Here is a 23,522-nt window from a genome sequence, read left to right as displayed (position 1 = left end):
TCTGACATAGTCACCAAGGTTACAGAACCGACTGACTGGGTGGACGCGTTAGTGGTGGTGGAGAAACCATGCACAGGCAAGCTCCGAGTATGTCTCAACCCAAGAGACTTGACCAAGGCTATCAAACACCCCCATTATCCTTTACTGACTCTAGATGGCATCACACACAAACCAGCGAGAGCACACTACTTCAGTGTCATGGACGCTAGATCAGGCTACTGGGCTATCAAGCTCACAACATTCAACACACCGTTTGGACGCTACAGGTCCCGTCGCCTGCCTTTTGGGATTATCTCAGCCCAAGACGAGTTTCAGCAAAAGATTGACGAAGTGTACGAAGGCCTCGATGGAGTTGTGGCAATTGTGGATGACATCCTTGTCTATGGTCCAACCATAGAGGAGCACGACCAAAACCTCTGCGCGATGCTGCAAAGGTCCCGCAAGAGTGGAGTCCGGCTCAACCCCGAGAAGAGCACAGTCGGCGCTATAGAGGTCAGCTGCTTCGGACATCTTCTCACAGCGACTGGAATCAAGCCAGATCCACAGAAGAGCTCAGCCATAAAAGAAATGGAGCCACCAAAGAACCGTGCAGAGCTGGTAACAGTGCTTGGCATGGTCAACTACTTAGCCAAGTTTGCACCCAGCCTCTCCAATGCTAATGCACTCCTGCGCCAACTGCTAAAGCAGTTCAGTGAGTTTCTCTGGGACAAGCAACACGACATTGCTTTCCAGAGTGTGAAAGACTTGATCACGAGAGAACCAGGACCAATCCTTGCCTACTACGACCCCGACAAAGAGCTCAGACTCCAAGTGGACACGTCGAAGTATGGACTAGGTGCAGTGCTACTGCAAGAAGGAAAGCCCATCGGCTACACTTCCAAATCTCTCACAGACTGTGAAATCAACTATGCTCAAATCAAAAAGGAGTTCTACGCCATTCTGTTCAGATGTAAACGTTTCCATCAGTACACATATGGACGACAAGTCATTGTGGAATCTGACCACAAGCCCCTTGAGTCAATCATGAGGAAACCACTAGCCGCAGCCCCGCCAAGGCTACAGAGAATGATCCTTCAACGACAAAAATATGACTTCACAATCACTCACCGTGCAGGCAAAGACATCCCTGTCAGACACACTCTCCGGGAAGTTTCTTACCTATAAGGACAGCAGCCTCAGTGAAGGCATGGACATGCAAGTGCACACTGTGTACAGCAACTTACCAGTTAGTGACACAAAACTGAAGAAGATCCAAGCAGAAAGAGAAAAGGACTCACAACTCGCACAGCTGAGGAAAGTCATACAGGATGGATGGATGGCCTGAGGAGAAAATGCCCTCACAGCGTCTCAGGATTCTGGAACCATCGCGATGAACTATCACAGATCAACAGAATAATTTTCAAAAGGAGAGAAAGTCATAATTCCTACCAGTCTCAGAGAAGAGATTTTGACAAAGATCCATGCTGGACACATGGGCATGGAAAAGTGCAAACAGAGAGCACGGGACATTTTGTTTTGGCCCGGAATGTACAAACAAATAGAGGACATGGTTGGTAAATGCGCCATATGTCTTGAACGACGCCCCTCAAACACCAAAGAGCCATGTGTTACCTCACTATCCCAGACCGACCCTGGCAGGTTGTGGCAACCGATCTGTTCACCTGGAACAACGAGGACTACATCGTAACAGTGGACTACTACAGCAGATACTTCTAACTCTACAAGCTTCACAGCACCACATCTGCAGCTGTGATACACAAGCTGAAAGCAGCCTTTGCCAGGCATGGCATTGTAGAGACTTTAATATCTGACAATGGGCCCTGTTACAAATCAAATGAGTTTGAATCCTTCACAAAAGCATGGGAGTTCACACGTCACCACAAGCCCACATTACCCTCAAAGTAATGGCCTTGCTGAAAAATCTGTGCAGATTGCTAAATCACTCATGGACAAAGCAAAAGCAGGCAAGAGAGACCCCTACCTCAGTCTCCTTGAATAACGCAACACTCCAGTTGACAACTTCAAATCCCCAGTCCAGCTATCAATGAGCAGCACACTTCGCTCAATCCTTCCCAGCACCAACCAGCAGCTACAACCTGAGGTCGTCAGCTGCAAGGAAATGCATGAAAAACGTGCACAGAGACAACAACAACAAAAGTGAGCCCAGAGCTGTCCTAGACCTGTGAAATGTCAAAGGGTGTAGGAGGATCGCTGCCCTAAAAGAGTTCCAGACTGTAAACTTGTTATTGAAAGTTTACTTGAAATGCTTTGGTATTGTATTTGTTTGAAATGTTAAGATGTTATTTCTACAGTGAAAGCTGAGTTGCTGAGAATCCCTTGTCCGAAAAGTAACAGTATGTTGGATTATTGTTTCAGAGTCTATGTTGATTCAGTTGGTGTAGTATGCAATATAAATGGTTACTTACCTTGAGTTCAAACTACAGAGCATGTATTCAAAAGAAACACTTAGAATATGTAAACATTTTCTACTGTTTTAAAAGAAGGGGGATGTAATATTCATATGTGTAAACATACTGAATTGTAATTGGATGCATTTTACTGCCATATCATACTGTGCTATGATTGGTTAAGACCACCCAAATGGTGGTCATGGGCAGTTTGATCCTGGTTGGCGATAGGTGAACATGCCAGTTATAGCTAGCTAATAAAGAGCTACGTTAAGAAATATCCTGTAGTACTGCATTTTATTATTTTGTACAAAGTGTGCAAAACAAGACAATTACAATGAAAAATACCTTTGGTGGTAATATTCTACATTCGGACTGTGACCCCTTTGGTCACTTTATTTGTCTTGTGATCAGTTACAATGACAGTAAACTTCTACGGGTACAACACCAAACATGAGAATGATGAGTTGCTTGAATCTATAGAGAAACATATACTTCATTGGTTATCTAAATTTCACAATTCGTTATTATTGATAGGAAGTTAAAGCGGACACTTTTGGGAAAGGGCATCTTATTGGGGGACTTTAACATTACAAGGATAATTCAACTGATAATAGATAATTCAACTGATAGATGGCCCCCAGGTAGGCCAACCAATACTATTTATGGAAAATTTTAAAAAAATCAATTGTTTGATCTTACTGATATATGGAGATTAAATAAACTGATAATGGAGGTTTCCGATTAAATCAATTGCAATTGGATAATAGATATAGATTAAATAAACTGAAAGATTAAATAAACATTCACTTGGAGTAACAAAACAGGCTCCAGACAATCCAGAATATATTTTTCCCTGGGCTCAGTTATCCAAATGTAAATGTCAGATAGTGAGTGTGTTACTACAAATTATTTGTACTTGTCTTTAAATTGTTTAACCTTTCCCGTTCTCACAGACCATAGGGCCATTTACATTGATATCAAAATATTTACCCCATGATAAAATGCGAACCTTGGCCAAAGATAGAGCATCCTAACTAGAAAACAATAGGACATCAGTTTACATTATGTTTTGTTTGATAATGTACATATTTATAGAAAACAATCTCAGTTTACATTGGCGCGTTATGTGCAGTAATGTTTTGATTCCAAAACATTCGGTGATTTTGCAGAAATAATCATAATAAAAATTGATAAAAAATGAACGGCGCTCAGAGCCCAATCCAGCCAGAGAAATATCCGCCATTTTGGAGTCAACAGAAGTTAGAAATAACACTATAAATATTCACTTACCTTTGATGATCTTCATCAGAAGGCACTCCCAGGAATCCCAGTTCAACAATAAATGACTGATTTGTTCCATAAAGTCCATAATTTATGTCCAAACAGCCACTTGTTGTTAGCCCAGTAATCCATCTTCATGAGGCGTGAGCACTTCGTCCAGACAAAAACTCCATTACAGACTAAGTTCTGTTACAGGTCGTAGAAACAAGTCAAACGATGTATGGAATCAATCTTTAGGATGTTTTTAACATAAAACATCAATAATGTTCCAACCGGAGAATTCCTATGTCTGAAGAAAAGCACTGGAACGAGAGGCAACTCTGTCGGGAGCACGCGCCACGAGCCTGAGACACTCTGCCAGACTACTGACTCAAACAGGTCTCATGAGCCCCTCCTTTATAGCAGAAGCCTGAAACAAGTTTCTAAAGACGGTTGACATCTAGTGGAAGCCGTAGGAAGTGCAACTTGACTCCATAGACACTGTGTATTCCGTAGGCCAAGCTTTGAAAAACTACAAACCTCAGATTTCTCACTTCCTGGTTGGATTTTTCTCAGGTTTTCACGTGCCATATGAGTTATGTCATACTCACAGACATAATTCAAACAGTTTTAGAAACTTCAGAGTGTTTTCTATCCAATACTAATAATAATATGCTTATATTAGCATCTGGGACAGAATAGGAGGCAGTTCACTCTGGGCATGCTATTCATCCAAAAGTGAAAATGCTACCCCCTATTCCAAAAAGGTTTTAACTTGTGTCAAACATTTTGTTTAGCCTTCCACAAGCTTCCCACAATAAGTTGGGTGAATTTTGGCCCATTCCTCCTGACAGAGATGTTAACACCATTTTCCATTCCTCATGATGCCATCTATTTTGTGAAGTGCACCAGTCCTTCCTTCAGCAAAGCACTCCCACAACATGATGCTGCCACCCCCGTGCTTCACAGTTGGGATGGTGATCTTTGGCTTGCAAGCTTCTCCTTTTTCCTCCAAACATAACAATGGTCATTATGGCCACACACACAGTTCTATTCTTGTTTCATCAGACCAGAGAACATTTCTCCAAAAAGTATGATCTTTGTCCCCATGTGCAGTTGCACGTGGTACCTTCAGGTGTTTGGAAATTGCTCCCAAGGATGAACCAGACTTGTGGAAGTCTAAATTATTTTTCTGGGGTCTTGGCTGATTTCTTTTGATTTTCCCATGATGTCAAGCAATGAGGCACTGAGTTTGAAGGTAGGCCTTGAAATACATCCACAGGTACACCTCCAATTGACTCAAATTATGTCAATTAGCCTATCAGAAGCTTCTAAAGCCATGAGATCCTTTTAAGGAATTCTCCAAGCTGTTTAAAGGCACAGTCAACAAAGGCACAGTGTATGTAAACTTCTGACCCACTGAAATTGTGATATAGTGAATTATATGTGAAATAATCTGTCTGTAAACAATTGTTGGAAAAATGACTTGTGTCCTGCACAAAGTAGATGTCCTAACCGACTTGCCAAAATTATAGTTTGTTAACAAATTTCTTGAGTGGTTGAAAAACAAATTTTAATGACTCCAACCTAAGTGTATGTTAACTTCAGACTTCAACTGTAGATTAAAAGCAGAAGGAGCCTGTCTATACGATTGGTAACAGCTCCATCAAACTGAAACATGGCTCTTCACCTAGATTTGAGTTAAACAGAGGAATTTGGCAAGGTTGTACTATCTCTCCGTGTCTGTTTTTATTAATCACCCAACTTCTTACAAATTCTTTCAATTATAGTCTTTTACAAAGTATTTCCACAGCTGGTAAATAAATTATTATAAACCAGCTGGCTGATGATACTTTTTCTGAAAGACCAGATTCCCATATCGATCAATGTGATACAGTCCTTTTCTAAAGCATCTGGTCTATGTCTTAACATTAATAAATGCGAACTCATGGCTGTCAAAGATTGTGTGACACCCTCATATGATGCTATTCCAGTGAAAGAAGAGCTTACATATTTAGGCATAACCATTACTAAGGATTAGAACTCCAGAGGCTTGCTAAATTTTAACCCTCTTATTAATAAAAACCCCAGTCGAAGCTAAATCAATGGACTTATCTTTAAAAGGAAAAGTCCTAATAACCAAGACTGAGGGCCTCTCTAGAATGTTGAAGTGTACCTATGATGAAAATTACAGGCCTCTCATCTTTTTAAGTGGGAGAACTTGCACAATTGGTGGCTGACTAAATACTTTTTTGCCCCAGACCGTACCTACTTATTAACAAAATTAAGGAAGTTTATTTTTAAATTATTCATAACTATTATCCTGCAAACCACTATATGAAGAAGTTTAAGAACAACATATATTAAAATTGTACTTTTTGTAATGACCACACAAACGGTGTTGCATCTTTTTCGGCATTGTATTCATGTAAGGAATCTTGTAAGACATTAGTAGATTTTTAATTGAACACATTTATGCAGATTTACGCTATAATGGAGAGATGTACTGCTTGGAATATTTACCTATGAAACAATTTTATGTAAGCTAGAGGTTTTACTCCGTCCAGACCGGACACTGAAGGCCTGGTTTTAACATGGACATAGTCTCAGTCAGTATTATATATACTGAACAAAAGTATAAATGCAACATGCAACAATTTCAACAAGTTCATTGAGTTACAGTTCATATAAGGAAATCAGTCAATTGAAATAAATTAATTAGGCCCTAATCTATGGATTCCACACAAGTGGGCAAGGGAGCAGCCATGGATGGGTCTGGGAGGGCATAGGCCAAGCCTCTTGGGAAAAAGGCCCACCCAATGGGTTAACAGGCCTAGCCAATAAGAATTAGTTTTTACCCACAAAAGGGATTTATTACAGACTGAAATACGTCCATGAGCTGAAATACTTTCATCAGCTGGTCTGAGACGATCCCGCAGGTGAAGAAGTTAGACGGGGAGATCCTGAGCTGGCGTGGTTACACGTAGTCTGCGGTTGTGAGCCCTATCAAAGTCCAGGTCTGTGACCAGCACACTGCATCCCTCTGGTCACACAGAGGTACATAGGTGACTCACACTATACTCCTGGACATCCCTGAGAACACAATGTACTGACCATTCTAACCATAGAAACAAAACTGGCCACACAGTGACCATAGACTAGAAAGTGCCTGGACCACCGAGAGAACACAAAACACTGACCCGAACAAAATAGAATATCCTTACTAAATGAAAAATGAAAAATTAAATGAAAAAGCTTTCTTCAACAAATGACTGGAATTCTACCACTGCAATAAGATATGGGTGTGCGCCTTTCATCTAATTCGATGTCTGAGGTAATGTTCTGTTAGTTAGCCTCTCTCAAATGGTTGGCGTTCTATATTAACATACTCTTAGTATCTAATAGCCTTTGTTTGATAATGCCTTTGTAGGGCATACATAATTTCAGATTTTCTAAATTGATAAAATCTCAAATCTAATGCAAAGACATTTTAGAAGCATTGCCTCTATAACCAATACCAGACACTCATTCATTCTCAATCGTGCAGTCTTCTAAACTCCCGACTCCATTTAATACCAAGATGTTTATATTTATTTTTGATTATACTTTTTGTGACGTACAGTTACAGCCTATCAGGTTGCGTGATCCTCGTAATGTTACGTGGAAAATACAACTAATTGGAAGCAGAATTAATTGTAAACTCAGCAAAAAAAGAAAAGTCCACTGTCAACTGCATTTATTTTCAGCAAACCTAACATGTGTAAATATTTGTATGAACATAACAAGATTCAACAACTGAGACATGAACTGAACAAGTTCCACAGGCAAGTGACTAACATAAATGGAATAATGTGTCCCTGAACAAAGGGGGGTCAAAATCAACAGTAACAGTCAGTATCTGGTGTGGCCACCAGCTGCATTAAGTACTGCAGTGCATCTCCTCCTCATGGACTGCACCAGATTTGCCAGTTCTTGCTGTGAGATGTTACCCCACTCTTCCACCAAGGCACCTGCAAGTTCCCGGACATTTCTGGGGGGAATGGCCCTAGCCCTCATCCTCCGATCCAACAGGTCCCAGACATTTCTGGGGGGAATGGCCCTAGTCCTCATCCTCCGATCCAACAGGTCCCAGACATTTCTGGGGGGAATGGCCCTAGTCCTCATCCTCCGATCCAACAGGTCCCAGACATGTTCAATGGGATTGAGATCCGGGCGCTGGCCATGGCAGAACACTGACATTCCTGACTTGCAGGAAATGACACACAGAACGAGCAGTATGGCTGATGGCATTCTCATGCTGGAGGGTCATGTCAGGATGAGCCTGCAGGAAGGGTACCACGAGGGAGGAGGATGTCTTCCCTGTAACGCACAGCGTTGAGATTGCCTGCAATGACAACAAGCTCAGTCTGATGATGCTGTGACACACCGCCCCAGACCATAACGGAACCTCCACCTCCAAATCAATCCCGCTAAAGAGTACAGGCCTCGGTGTAACGCTCATTCCTTCGATGATAACCGCGAATCCGGCCATCACCCCTGGTGAGGCAAAACCGTGACTCGTCAGTGAAGAGCACTTTTTGCCATTCCTGTCTGGTCCAGCAACGGTGGGTTTGTGCCCATAGGTGGCGTTGTTGCCGGTGATGTCTGGTGAGGACCTGCCTTACAACAGGCCTACAAGCCCCCAGTCCAGCCTCTCAGCCTATTGCAGACAGTCTGAGCACAGATGGAGGGATTGTGCGTTCCAGGTGTAACTCGGGCAGTTGTTGTTGCCATGCTGTACCTGTCCCGCAGGTGTGATGTTCGGATATGCCGATCCTGTGCAGGTGTTGTTACTCGTGGTCTGCCACTGCGAGGACGATCAGTTGTCCATCCTGTCTCCCTGTAGCGCTGCTTAGGCGTCTCACAGTACGGGCATTGCAATTTATTGCCCTGTCCACATCTGCAGTCCTCATGCCTCCTCTTATCTCCATGTCCGTTGACACATGTCTGTGTGTAGCAGCTCGAGAATCGGGATGTTAGATTTACTCAGTGGATTTATTTTTTATTAAAAGTTATTTGTAAAAATAAAAAAATAAAAAAATAAAAATCAAATCAGGCTCTATTCATTCATACATACTTTTAACTCGGCTCTCGTACCTGAGTACATGGACAGAGAATTGCGTAGTCGGTACGCAAAATGCGTGCATGTTGGCAGGTCTGTAATAGGCCTGTGATACTGACCTGTAAACAACAGCCATCTGTATAGTGTTGGTCACCAGGAGGTTGTAACCAACGACCTCAACTTCTGAAAAAAGTATTTATGTCGCTGTTCTCAATTAATCCTATTATTACATTGAATTTTTGTGTGATTTTTCACAACGATTGTCAGTGTAACCAAACATTCCCTCTCTCCCACCTCTACATAGAATGTTCAATATACAGGGATGCAAACTGGAGCCAAAAAGGTTTAACTTTTTTTGCACTGAATTAATGAATTAATTAACAAAGAATATGATCTACATGATCAGTCTTGTGAACCTAACTCACAGCTAAAAAATGTAAAGAAAGCAATCCAATGTTATTTGTGGGCCAGAATTTACCACAAATGACACTAAGTCTTGAGAAGAAAAAAAACCCCACTAATATTGCAGTTAGCCATGACAGCCTTTATAATAGAACGCTTGTGACCACACACATCTAAATATTGCACTTGTGAAAAAAACTAAGTAGAACTAGAATGAAACAAACAGGCTTTCTATTTTTTCTCTATTATAGTGGCCACTGTAGTAGACATCGATCAAGTGCACAAGGCTACATGTGTACAAAAATAATGTTCACCGAGTAATAAATGTAATAATCACCCCTCACTCACACGTGTAACTGTCAAGTTCAAAACAACAAAAACAATATATTTGGGCTACACTGCACATTATTACAGATTCCTGTGGACATCTGTTCTACAATGTGCCAGCAGAGCATGATACCCTTTGTTGGCATAATTGATCTCTTTTAGGCAGAGTACACCTGGCATACCCCTTTTTATCCACTGTATTCAAAAAGTAAGAAAGAGGGAAAGTTTGTAGTGTTCCTTTCAACTCTAGTGGCATCCAGTTTAAGCCAGGCTCCAGCTACACTTGATCCCTGAATCCACTCATTTAACAAGTAACGACTCATTTTCACCTACTTCTCTTATTCTGAAAATTGACCACATACTGTAGAGGGAAAACATTAGTTCACAGATAATAGTTAGTTCGTTGGCTATTTAACATTTCACGGATTGCCAGGGTCCAGAAAGCTACTAACACGTTATAACTTGAGGAACGGCAAGGATCCGTATACCAGTTAATACTGGAGCGAATTGGTTAGGTTTGTAACGTTCGCTCACCTGATGTTGTAACGTTAGCTAGCTGACTTCATTAGCCATCAAATTTTAACACCATCAACTCAATTATTTGATCAGTGAAGTTGGCTAATGTTCATGACTTTCGCCCCCATGGTCAGGCTTCTCATCTACCTCTTTGTTAGGTCACCTATTTTGGATTCAAAACAGCGGATTTCGCAGACAGGTGACTAGTTAGCATCCCTGAATATACCAATAGCTCCACCTAGCCCAATGTTAGGTTCTGACCAAATGTGCTCTCCTCCCATCTAATCATTTCAGACGGGGGGATTTAACCAAGTTTGAGATTGATTGCAGTAGCGATGTGATGCTCTCGAACATGTCCAGGGTTTTGTAAGGAAATGCATCAGCAAATCATAGGTTGTGTCCCAAATGGCACCCTATTCCTTGCCATTTGGGCGCAACCATACCCAGATGTCAAAGGTCATAGCAGTGCTGCTCAAAAATACAGTACACTCCCGCCTCTCCGACCCTGCCCTGGAATGCAGAGGAATGAGCAGCACAGTGGAGATGGGAATGTCCTGCTACACCCACCAACTCGACACAACCTCTAATCCGTGCGGACGCATGTAAAAACAGACACAAGATGGATGGGTGACCACAATGGAAAAAAAACAAACACGGGAATTCAATGCATTCCAAAGTGATGTAGCTAAACATCCAGCCTGGCTTTTTTTGGTGAAAGGGATAGTCCACTCAAAGTACCCCCTTTGTTACCTTGCTAGCTATGTATAGTCATAGTAAGAGAGAGTGAGCAAGGTGGCCACTGTTAGGTTAGATCTCAAATGGCACCCTTAACCCTATACAGTGCACTACTTTTAACCAAAGCCCTATGGACGCTGGTCAAAAGTAGAGCACTAAATAAGGAATAAAGTACCAATTGGGGCGTAATTTTTGATGGGGTAGTTTGTAGGTTGTGTATAGGCCATCCTCACCAGGTACAGTCTGGTCCACCAGAGCCAGGCCCACGCAGCTGTTCTGACAGCTGGCCGAGAGACGACGACCTCCGGGGATACTCAGCACATCCAGCCACAACACACTGCAGAATGAGGGAACAGTGAATACACACAACTGAGAGGCCACAGCAGACAGAGGGAACACAAACTAACTTGCTCGGCAGCTCAGGGATGAGTCTCCACTGGTGAAAGGAATAGTTCTATTGGAGAGAAAATATGTTTACTCGTCTCCCACACCAAACATTACAAAACTCACTGTACACACACACAGGCACATAGGCTTACCTCCTTGTAAAGATGAATCCACTGGTCATGACCACTGAGCAGAAACACTGTCTCACTGCATCCATCTCCACACTGCACTCTGGCAGAGTTGTTATTCATGTCAATAAACAATGTAAGGAAGTGATAAACATGGTATCATCATGCCAGGCTTTTTTATACATTTTATGTAAATAGTTCAGTGGCCATTTGATTAATTGTTCAGCAGTCTGATGGAGTCTGATGGCTTGGGGATAGAAGCTGTTCAGCAGTCTGATGGCTTGGGGGTAGAAGCTGTTCAGCAGTCTGATGGCTTGGAGGTAGAAGCTGTTCAGCAGTCTGATGGCTTGGGGGTAGAAGCTGTTCAGCAGTCTGATGGCTTGGAGGTAGAAGCTGTTCAGCAGTCTGATGGCTTGGAGGTAGAAGCTGTTCAGCAGTCTGATGGCTTGGAGGTAGAAGCTGTTCAGCAGTCTGATGGCTTGGAGGTAGAAGCTGTTCAGCAGTCTGATGGCTTGGAGGTAGAAGCTGTTCAGCAGTCTGATGGCTTGGAGGTAGAAGCTGTTCAGCAGTCTGATGGCTTGGGGGTAGAAGCTGTTCAGCAGTCTAATGACTTGGGGGTAGAAGCTGTTCAGCAGTCTGATGGCTTGGGGATAGAAGCTGTTCAACAGTCTGATGGCTTGGAGGTAGAAGCTGTTCAGCAGTCTGATGGCTTGGAGGTAGAAGCTGTTCAGCAGTCTGATGGCTTATGGCTTGGGGGTAGAAGCTGTTCAGCAGTCTGATGGCCTGGGGGTAGAAGCTGTTCAGCAGTCTGATGGCTTGGGGGTAGAAGCTGTTCAGCAGTCTTATGGCTTATGGCTTGGGGGTAGAAGCTGTTCAGCAGTCTGATGGCTTGGGGGTAGAAGCTGTTCAGCAGTCTGATGGCTTGGGGATAGAAGCTGTTCAGCAGTCTAATGGCTTATGGCTTGGGGTAGAAGCTGTTCAGCAGTCTTATGGCTTGGGGGTAGAAGCTGTTCAGCAGTCTGATGGCTTGGGGGTAGAAGCTGTTCAGCAGTCTGATGGCTTGGGGGTAGAAGCTGTTCAGCAGTCTGATGGCTTGGGGGTAGAAGCTGTTCAGCAGTCTTATGGCTTATGGCTTGGGGGTAGAAGCTGTTCAGCAGTCTGATGGCTTGGGGTAGAAGCTGTTCAGCAGTCTTATGGCTTATGGCTTGGGGATAGAAGCTGTTCAGCAGTCTTATGGCTTATGGCTTGGGGGTAGAAGCTGTTCAGCAGTCTTATGGCTTGGGGGTAGAAGCTGTTCAGCAGTCTGATGGCTTGGGGGTAGAAGCTGTTCAGCAGTCTGATGGCTTGGGGGTAGAAGCTGTTCAGCAGTCTGATGGCTTGGGGGTAGAAGCTGTTCAGCAGTCTTATGGCTTATGGCTTGGGGGTAGAAGCTGTTCAGCAGTCTGATGGTTTGGGGGTAGAAGCTGTTCAGCAGTCTGATGGCTTGGGGGTAGAAGCTGTTCAGCAGTCTGATGGCTTGGAGGTAGAAGCTGTTCAGCAGTCTGATGGCTTGGAGGTAGAAGCTGTTCAGCAGTCTGATGGCTTATGGCTTGGGGGTAGAAGCTGTTCAGCAGTCTGATGGCTTGGAGGTAGAAGCTGTTCAGCAGTCTGATGGCTTGGTGGTAGAAGCTGTTCAGCAGTCTGATGGCTTGGGGGTAGAAGCTGTTCAGCAGTCTGATGGCTTGGGGGTAGAAGCTGTTCAGCAGTCTGATGGCTTGGAGGTAGAAGCTGTTCAGCAGTCTGATGGCTTGGGGGTAGAAGCCGTTCAGCAGTCTTATGGCTTATGGCTTGGGGTAGAAGCTGTTCAGCAGTCTGATGGCTTGGGGTAGAAGCCGTTCAGCAGTCTTATGGCTTATGGCTTGGGGGTAGAAGCTGTTCAGCAGTCTTATGGCTTATGGCTTGGGGGTAGAAGCTGTTCAGCAGTCTGATGGCTTGGGGGTAGAAGCTGTTCAGCAGTCTGATGGCTTGGGGATAGAAGCTGTTCAGCAGTCTAATGGCTTATGGCTTGGGGGTAGAAGCTGTTCAGCAGTCTTATGGCTTGGGGGTAGAAGCTGTTCAGCAGTCTGATGGCTTGGGGGTAGAAGCTGTTCAGCAGTCTGATGGCTTGGGGGTAGAAGCTGTTCAGCAGTCTGATGGCTTGGGGGTAGAAGCTGTTCAGCAGTCTTATGGCTTATGGCTTGGGGGTAGAAGCTGTTCAGCAGTCTGATGGCTTGGGGGTAGAAGCTGTTCAGCAGTCTTATGGCTTATGGCTTGGGGATAGAAGCTGTTCAGCAGTCTTATGGCTTATGGCTTGGGGGTAGAAGCTGTTCAGCAGTCTTATGGTTTGGGGGTAGAAGCTGTTCAGCAGTCTTATGGCTTATGGCTTGGGGATAGAAGCTGTTCAGCAGTCTTATGGCTTATGGCTTGGGGGTAGAAGCTGTTCAGCAGTCTGATGGTTTGGGGGTAGAAGCTGTTCAGCAGTCTGATGGCTTGGGGGTAGAAGCTGTTCAGCAGTCTGATGGCTTGGAGGTAGAAGCTGTTCAGCAGTCTGATGGCTTGGAGGTAGAAGCTGTTCAGCAGTCTGATGGCTTATGGCTTGGGGGTAGAAGCTGTTCAGCAGTCTGATGGCTTGGAGGTAGAAGCTGTTCAGCAGTCTGATGGCTTGGAGGTAGAAGCTGTTCAGCAGTCTGATGGCTTGGGGGTAGAAGCTGTTCAGCAGTCTGATGGCTTGGGGGTAGAAGCTGTTCAGCAGTCTGATGGCTTGGAGGTAGAAGCTGTTCAGCAGTCTGATGGCTTGGGGGTAGAAGCCGTTCAGCAGTCTTATGGCTTATGGCTTGGGGGTAGAAGCTGTTCAGCAGTCTGATGGCTTGGGGGTAGAAGCCGTTCAGCAGTCTTATGGCTTATGGCTTGGGGGTAGAAGCTGTTCAGCAGTCTTATGGCTTATGGCTTGGGGGTAGAAGCTGTTCAGCAGTCTGATGGCTTGGGGTAGAAGCTGTTCAGCAGTCTGATGGCTTGGAGGTAGAAGCTGTTCAGCAGTCTGATGGCTTGGGGGTAGAAGCCGTTCAGCAGTCTTATGGCTTATGGCTTGGGGGTAGAAGCTGTTCAGCAGTCTTATGGCTTATGGCTTGGGGGTAGAAGCTGTTCAGCAGTCTGATGGCTTGGGGTAGAAGCTGTTCAGCAGTCTGATGGCTTGGAGGTAGAAGCCGTTCAGCAGTCTTATGGCTTATGGCTTGGGGGTAGAAGCTGTTCAGCAGTCTGATGGCTTGGGGGTAGAAGCTGTTCAGCAGTCTGATGGCTTGGAGGGGTAGAAGCTGTTCAGCAGTCTGATGGCTTGGGGGTAGAAGCTGTTCAGCAGTCTGATGGCTTGGGGGTAGAAGCTGTTCAGCAGTCTGATGGCTTATGGGGGGGTAGAAGCTGTTCAGCAGTCTGATGGCTTGGGGGTAGAAGCTGTTCAGCAGTCTGATGGCTTGGGGGTAGAAGCTGTTCAGCAGTCTTGTGGCTTATGGCTTGGGGGTAGAAGCCGTTAAGGAGTCTTTTGGTCCGAGACTTGGCACTCCGGTATCGCTTGCCGTGCAGTAGCAGAGAAAATAGTCTATGACTTGGGTCTGACAATTTTACGGGCTTTCCTCTGACACCGCCTATTATGTAGGTCCTGGATGGCAGGAAGCTTGGCCCCGGTGATGTACTGGGCCGTACGCACTACCCTCTGTAGCGCCTTATGGTCAGATGCCATACCAGGCGGTAATGCAATCGGTCAGGATGCTCTCGACGGTGCAGCTGTAGAACCTTTTGAGGATCTGGGGATCCATGCCAAATCTTTTTAGTCTCCTGTGGTGGAAAAGGTTTTGTCATGCCCTCTTCACGACTGTCTTGGTGTGTATAGACCATGAAAGTTTGTTAGTGATGTGGACACCAAGGAACTTGAAACAGCAAGGAACAGCTCCACTTCAGCCCCGTCGATGTTAACGGGGGCCTGTTCGGCCCGCCTTTTCCTGTAGTCCACGATCAGCTCCTTTGTCTTGCTCACATTGAGGGAGAGGTTCTTGTCCTGGCACCAAATCAAATCAAATTTATTTATATAGCCCTTCGTACATCAGCTGATATCTCAAAGTGCTGTACAGTAACCCAGCCTAAAACCCCAAACAGCAAGCAATGCAGGTGTAGAAGCACGGTGGCTAGGAAAAACTCCCTAGAAAGGCCAAAACCTAGGAAGAAACCTATAGAGGAACCGGGCTCTGTGGGGTGGCCAGTCCTCTTCTGGCTGTGCCGGGTGGAGATTATAACAGAACATGGCCAAGATGTTCAGCATGGTGGAGTAATAATAAGGCAGAACAGTTGAAACTGGAGCAGCAGCACGGCCAGGTGGACTGGGGACAGCAAGGAGTCATCATGTCAGGTAGTCCTGGGGCATGGTCCTTGGGCTCAGGTCCTCCAAGAGAGAGAAAGAAAGAGAGAAGGAGAGAATTAGAGAACGCACACTTAGATTCACACAGGACACCGAATAGGACAGGAGAAGTACTCCAGATATAACAAACTGACCCCAGCCCCCCGACACATAAACTACTGCAGCATAAATACTGGAGGCTGAGACAGGAGGGGTCAGGAGACACTGTGGCACCATCCGATGACACCCCCGGACAGGGCCAAACAGGAAGGATATAACCCCACCCACTTTGCCAAAGCACAGCCCCCACACCACTAGAGGGATATCTTCAACCACCAACTTACCATCCTGAGACAAGGCTGAGTATAGCCCACAAAGATCTCCGCCACGGCACAACCCAAGGGGGGCGCCAACCCAGACAGGATGACCACATCAGTGAATCAACCCACTCAGGTGACGCACCCCTTCCAGGGACGGCATGAGAGAGCCCCAGTAAGCCAGTGACTCAGCCCCTGTAATAGGGTTAGAGGCAGAGAATCCCAGTGGAAAGAGGGGAACCGGCCAGGCAGAGACAGCAAGGGCGGTTCGTTGCTCCAGAGCCTTTCCATTCACCTTCCGACTCCTGGGCCAGACTACACTCAATCATATGACCCACTGAAGAGATGAGTCTTCAGTAAAGACTTAAAGGTTGAGACCGAGTTTGCGTCTCTGACATGGGTAGGCAGACCGTTCCATAAAAATGGAGCTCTATGGGAGAAAGCCCTGCCTCCAGCTGTTTGCTTAGAAATTCTAGGGACAATTAGGAGGCCTACGTCTTGTGACCGAGGCGTAGGTGTAGGTATGTACGGCAGGACCAAATCAGAGAGATAGGGAGGAGCAAGCCCATGTAATGCTTTGTAGGTTAGCAGTAAAACCTTGAAATCATGGGTGAACAGGGTGTACAGGAGGGTACTAAGTACACACCCCTGAGGGGCCCCAGTGTTGGGGATCAGCGTGGCAGACATGTTGTTGCCTACCTTTACCACCTGGGGCGGCCTGTCAGGAAGTCCAGGATCCAGTTGCAGAAGGAGGTGTTTAGTCCCAGGGTCCTTAGCTTAGTGATGATCTTTGAGGGTACTATGGTGTTGAACGCTGAGCTGTAGTCAATGAACAGCATTCTCACATAGTGGAAAAGGGCAGTGTGGAGTGCGATTGAGATTGCGTCACGGTAGTGTGTACAATACTACTCTTTGTGGTAAAGCTGGAAGGGGGTGAACGGCAGCTCCAGGTTCAGACAGCTCTCTAAGAAGACAAAGCAATAGGCTATAATCATGTTCACTAGACACTAAACAGAAGAAAATTATTCATAACAAAGTGAAAGGGAAAGCTCTCTAAGAGGACAAAGCAATAGGCTATAATCATGTTCACTAGACACTAAACAGAAGAAAATTATTCATAACAAAGTGAAAGGTACTATCTGAACTGTCCAATAAGAAACTCTTGTTTTCCATCATATAACATTTTGAAACACTTTACTATGGTGTTCTTAATTAACACAACCCTGCAGAACTACGCAAAATCCAGAAGGGAATTGTGTGTTAACTTCTATGTGATTCAACTGCAGCGGGTGACAGAACTTATGTGCAATGAACTCCAGGTTAAACTCTGACCATGGCTTGTAGTCACAGTAGATGTTGAGAAAACAGAGTGGCTTTGTCACCAGAGTCCTGGGGGGAAACAAGTGAAGACAAGTGTTATGGATACAGTGCTGGATGAATACACTTTCATCTACCAAAGAGAGAGAGAGAAGTGATCAGGGTCATATTATGTTCAGTAGTCAAGAAATATAAGAAAATGTCCCAAAACAGATAGAAACATGGAGGCACTGTCTGAACTTGCCCATTAGAAAAGCTTTTTCCCAGTTATCCTACAGTGTTGCCAAATGAACATGACCCATGGAGGATATGTGTATGGGTTGGATATGGGTACAAATCCACTCACACTCACTAGGAGAAGGGTAGGGCATTTAAGAATGTCTTGATGGACGTTATGCCTACGACCAGCCCCGTTTGGTGGGGATTTGTTGATAGCATCAGTTGATACAATCTCTGCATCAACTGAAGAGACAGACATACATTAATTAGCATGGCTTGTAGTCACAGTAGATGTTGACAGACATACGTTAATTAGCATGGCTTGTAGTCACAGTAGATGTTGACAGACATACATTAATTAGCATGTTGACTGACGTTACACATTTTGTACACACGCACGCACATTTTGAACTTGTATGAGTCGATTAACTTTTATGGCTTTAAGACAGGTTTAGTACCTATTACTTCTGATCGGATGTGGGCTCTCCTCTTGGGCAGGCGTTTATAAAAAATAAAATAAATCACTGTCTTTCTTACAGAGAGCACACCTCACTGTCACAACCAAGTTCACCAGTGTCGCAATAATGTAACAGTAGCAGGATACATTACGGAGCGATCTCATCTTCACCTGGTATGTAGATGTACTTCTTTAGCAACAGGTCTGATTTTCTGTTGGAGGTATTGGTACCTGAGACAGCTTTGCCTTTCCTTTCAGAGTAGCGGTGAGTAACGTCAGCTCTTGCTCTCCAGCCAGCAGAGTCCGTACATGTGTTATTCTGGGACAGAAAGAGCGAAACTATCCTCTGCGAAGGGACACACTTCTTTCCCCTCACGCAGCATGCTCTTAACCTAGTAAATACCATTTATTTCATATTTATTTGCCAAAACTAGTGCAAAACACCATCTCATGTAAATAATCACAACTTCCCAAAACCGGCATAGGAGCAATCGAAAAGCACAACATCCGGGTGTGGGAGGAACCACGAGTAAAATGGTCAACGACTTCTAGCAAATCAGCGTGGAGTTCTTCAACCAATCACTTCACTTCACAGTTCAGTCACTGCAAAGCAATTTGTTAAATCAACCACTAGCTGTCAGCAAAATCTCAATAAAAAAGTATATGATCTGTCTGTGGATGTTCCAAAGCACCGAAAGAAAAAGCATACAAATTTCTTGGCGTTGTATATAAATAGAAGTCATCTGTTGCTTTATTCAGTTTATATATTGACTTATTTGACTCAGTGTCCTCAAACGGTTTTCATTTGTGGCTTTAAGACAGGTTTAGTACCTATTACTTCTGATCGGATGTGGGCTCTCCTCTAGAGCAGGCGTTTATAAAAAATAAAATAAATCACTGTCTTTCTTACAGAGAGCACACCTCACTGTCACAACCAAGTTCACCAGTCAGTCCCTGACACATTTCTACATATATCTCTGTGAGTCAAGCATCTCTAATTAAAACAATTGTTATATTGTGGAGGTGAGATGAATGATGAGTTTTTTGAAGACCCCATATCAGACAGCAGGCTTAAACCATTTAGAATATGGTTATCAATGTGTGTGTTAGTGATGTGCGGGTCAGTTGTTCATAACCCATCCACAACGGGCCCGACTATATGTGATTAAGTGAAAATCTGAGACCTGACCCGACCCTAACCCACAAAAATATAAAATGCGCTTTACATTCATACATTTTTTGCCAGGGGGTGCAGGATCTTTTTTAAAGCCTTATTTAGATAGACCTATGTTCCTGCTTAATATTTCTGACAATTTGGTAGGCTATGTTAGACAACTTGTCTATACATTCAGCTCTTCTGTCTTTACTTGTTTCCCGAGAATACTAAATAGGCTGAGTTTCTGTACAGCACTTTGTGACATCGGCTGATGTAAAAAAAAAAAGGGCTTTATAAATACATTTGATTGATGGATGGATTGATAAAGAGCCTAAACCCTTGCTCACCAGAAAATGTGTCATACATCGATAGAATGCTTTAATCTAAGTGATATTGGTAAAGTTATCTTTCATATCTGCTTCTCTTGAGCAGCAAAGACATTTACAGCCCAGGGAGAACATGCAATAGCTCAACAACAACAAAAACAGGAAATATATTCCATTCCAAATTTCCAAATGAGATCATTTTGACCAGTTTTAAGGGAACTAAAAGCTGTGAAAACGATGCATATTTTATTTGGATGAAATAGCCTACTAGCTGTTATGATGTTGATAAAGATAGGCCCTAGCACATTTCTCCACCCCTGTTCCCAAAATGTACATATGATGTAGAATTTTTCGAAGAACTGCTTCATTTTGTTCATATTTTATGAGGCTATGTGAGAGGTTATAGACCTAGAGTCAGTGTCCAGATTTTATTTACTGTTCCATTTAACCCATCTGAACAATAGCCTAGCCTAGTTCCCTTGACATGCCATATTTGAAGTCCCCGTCTAATGACTGTCGAATTTGTATTGTGCCTCACAATCATCACACATAACATATTTCCCAAACATTAGGGTACTGTTCTGGCCCTCCCTACTCTTTATTTTCTACTCTCCATTTTGCAGATTTTCTCTTATTGAATTAAACTCGGACATAGTCCTTTTTTCCTCAGTTGATCAATGTTAACATTTTCTGCCCAAATTCCCAAAAGCATTTGGCAATTGGCCTGTAGTTGGCGCCCATGTTGTAAGGCCCTAAGGAACAGGAGGGTTTCTAGGTTGAATCCAGGTCTGACTGAAACGATAGGGTGGAATCACTTTGTGCTCTGAGACCTGATGACTGTCGCCTCATCCATAATGAATTAACGTGAAATCAACAAAAAAATTCACCATGACCTTGGCTTAGGTTAAAATTGGGTGAAAAAAAATGAAAAGGGTGTAATTGCTGCCTGCAATTTGGGGCATTCCTACATTTAGGCATTCCTGCATCTGCTGGAACCCCTCTTTATACTTCTATTGGTCAGTTTATAAGCTAGAACAGGTGGGGGAGCACCATTACAGTAGGTTGCGTTAATGCACAATGACGTTGGATGCCAGCCGCCTATAAACTTCACCGAAGAAGGGGAGGGGGCGACAATGATAGCTAGCTAGCAAACAACACTGTGTGCTAGCTTAGCCAGCTAGTCTGGTACAAAGCAGGCGGGGGCAACACTGTGTGATAGCAAGCACATCGTGTCCCTAACTAGCAAGCTAGATAGTGAGGCAACACACAGTGTGCCCCAGCCTCCCGCCTGCTGAGCTAGCGACCGGTAGACAGAAGGCAGGAGGCGGGGGCCACACTGTGTGCTAGCTAACTAGCCTCTCGCCTTCAGCCTCTCGCCTTCTGTGCTAGCGTGTGGCAGGGCGACTGGTCGACAGTGCCCTTTGCCCCTGCCAGACGGGTACTATTTTCCAACAGTTCTGTTAACGACGGTGAGGCGTTCATGCAGGAACCAATAGGTGCTCGAGGGGGGCCGTTCATGCAGGAACCAATAGGTGCTCGAGGGGCCGTTCAAGCAGGAACCAATAGGTGCTCGAGGGGGGCCGTTCAAGCAGGAACCAATAGGTGCTCATTTAAGTCATTTCAAGCAGGAACCAATAGGTGCTCGAGAGGGCCGTTCAAGCAGGAACCAATAGGTGCTCGAGGGGGCCGTTCAAGCAGGAACCAATAGGTGCTCGAGGGGGGCCGTTCAAGCAGGAACCAATAGGTGCTCGAGGGGGGCCGTTCATGCAGGAACCAATAGGTGCTCGAGGGGGCCGTTCAAGCAGGAACCAATAGGTGCTCGAGGGGGGCCGTTCATGCAGGAACCAATAGGTGCTCGGGAGGGGGCTCGAGGAACCAATAGGTGCTCGTTCAAGCAGGAACCAATAGGTGCTCGAGGGGGCCGTTCAAGCAGGAACCAATAGGTGCTCGAGGGGGGCCGTTCATGCAGGAACCAATAGGTGCTCGAGGGGGCCGTTCAAGCAGGAACCAATAGGTGCTCGAGGGGGGCCGTTCATGCAGGAACCAATAGGTGCTCGAGGGGGGCCGTTCAAGCAGGAACCAATAGGTGCTCGAGGGTCGTTCAAGCAGGGAGACAGTTACAGAAAAAAGGAAGTCTGTTTTTAATGAAAAACTGACTTTGTCTTGTCCTGTATTAGTCAGTGAGATCATTGGCAGTTCTTGCGGAGTAATAATGAACTTGAGTATTGAATTGAAGAAGAATATGGAGAGAAACTAGGAGCAGATACATTTTTGTATGTATTGTTGAGGTTAGGCTACTTAAATTGCACTAGGAAATGAATGGATATACTGTGTCATGGTGTAATACAGATTCAAAATGTTTTTTTCTGGAGATGAGATGCTGAATTATTCTGATCACACCAATACCCTTCACAATTTTATTAGAGACAAATGACATGTGATCTTTCCAGTTGTGGAACTAGGAACTTGGAAGATTGTATATGGCATATTGGACATGCAGATATCCTCATGGAAATGTTTTATTTTAGGTAAGAAATCACATATGCGCATTTTTGACAACTTATTTGCTTTGAACCAGTTGTCTATCAACTTCAATATGACTATACGTTTTGGGGTATCTTTATCTGATATAAAAATACTGGTGTAATTTATAATTTACAAATAGTTGAACTCGGAAGTTTACATACACTTATGTTGGAGTGTAACGGCTTTCATCGGAAGAAGAGGAATCATCGGACCACAATGCTGCAGGGTACACGTTCATCTTTAATAATTACACTGAATAAACAAAACAACAAAAGGAAAACCGAAACAGTCCTGCAAGGTGAAAAACACTAAACAGAAATGAACTACCCACAAACTAAGCTGGCAACACAGGCTAGCTAAGTATGATTCCCAATCAGAGACAACGAAAGACAGCTGTCCCTGATTGAGAACCATACCCGGCCAAAACATAGAAATACAAAAACCTAGATATACAAACATAGAATGCCCACCCAAATCACACCCTGACCAAACAAAAATAGAAACATACAAAGCAATCTATGGTCAGGGCGTGACAATTACTATACTAATTGACTTGGAGAACTGAGAATGAAGGGTTTGGAATTATGAAGTGTCTGTTTATTTTCTGTGTTGATTTCCCTTACTTTAATAGGAGTATAGAATATTTTGATATAGAAGCGAAAATCTAAATGCCTACATTAAAATGTAATGTCTATTATCACACAAGTGATAAGAGGACGGAATGTGATGCAAAATTTTATGTTGGTGCATTTCTATATTATACATTTCTATGTTCAATGTTTGCGCTTTTCTATAAACCAATTTCCGTGTTAATGTAAGTGACTTATTGAACGAATCCTCACTATCAGTATCTGCAATTTGGCAGTACGCCCAGACCCTTGTTTTGAGAACCATATCACAGTTTCAAGGTATCTGTCAGGTTTTGGCCAGGGTTGTTCCGGGTTTTGGTCATTTGGCAGTACGCCCAGACCCTTGTTTTGAGAACCATATCACAGTTTCAAGGTATCAACTTAGAGAGAAGAAGCCTTGTGAGGTATTGGTCTGTCACATGCATGACCCATTATTGGTTTTTCACAGGAATGAAGCTAACATGAATGATGAATAAGCTAAGTCATGTAAATACGACTTGTCAGTACATAAGAAAACTAACGGGACTGCCCCGTTAGTGCTCCTGACAGATGTTCACTATGGTGCATCAAGTTGGTTGGAACCTCTCCAACGCGCTGACAATAAACAATGATTCATTTAAGATTGACTTTGAATGTCCCTGTTTAAGTGTTTCCATACAACAGTGTGTTGTATGTAGAGACAGTGAGATCTCCTGCTGGACTATGTTCTCCAGTTCAGGAATAGCTTGTGCCACACTCCCAGTTGCCCTAATACCACCTGGATAATCTCCAGGCAGGATTACTGTCCACTGTAATCAATCAACCACATTGTCACCTAAGATAGCATCCTCTGACTAAACACACAGAGAGAGAGAGAGAGACGGCCCTAGCCTTTTGGGGGCCTAAGCAAAACAGAAAAAAGTAAAT

General features: G+C 44.2%; 1 long non-coding RNA gene across 3 annotated transcripts; it reads right to left on the bottom strand.

Annotated features, from left to right (window-relative positions):
* Positions 1-14,694: 14,694 nt before the first annotated feature.
* On the bottom strand, positions 14,695-18,469 carry LOC135548906 (uncharacterized). 3 transcript variants are annotated; one of them, XR_010456902.1, is made up of 5 exons: positions 17,981-18,469; positions 17,650-17,765; positions 17,319-17,375; positions 16,686-16,950; positions 14,695-15,714 (listed from the first exon to the last, which is right to left on the bottom strand). It is a non-coding gene; the product is annotated as an uncharacterized LOC135548906 (long non-coding RNA). The 3 variants fall into 3 exon arrangements; XR_010456903.1 differs by having other exon boundaries at positions 17,656-17,765; XR_010456904.1 differs by having other exon boundaries at positions 18,151-18,469.
* Positions 18,470-23,522: the final 5,053 nt, after the last annotated feature.

This window comes from Oncorhynchus masou, chromosome 11 (genome assembly GCF_036934945.1).
Source record: "Oncorhynchus masou masou isolate Uvic2021 chromosome 11, UVic_Omas_1.1, whole genome shotgun sequence".
In the NCBI taxonomy this organism is placed as follows: Eukaryota; Metazoa; Chordata; class Actinopteri; order Salmoniformes; family Salmonidae; genus Oncorhynchus; species Oncorhynchus masou.
Note: the sequence above shows the minus strand (reverse complement) of the source record. Positions and strands in the feature narration are given on the sequence as shown.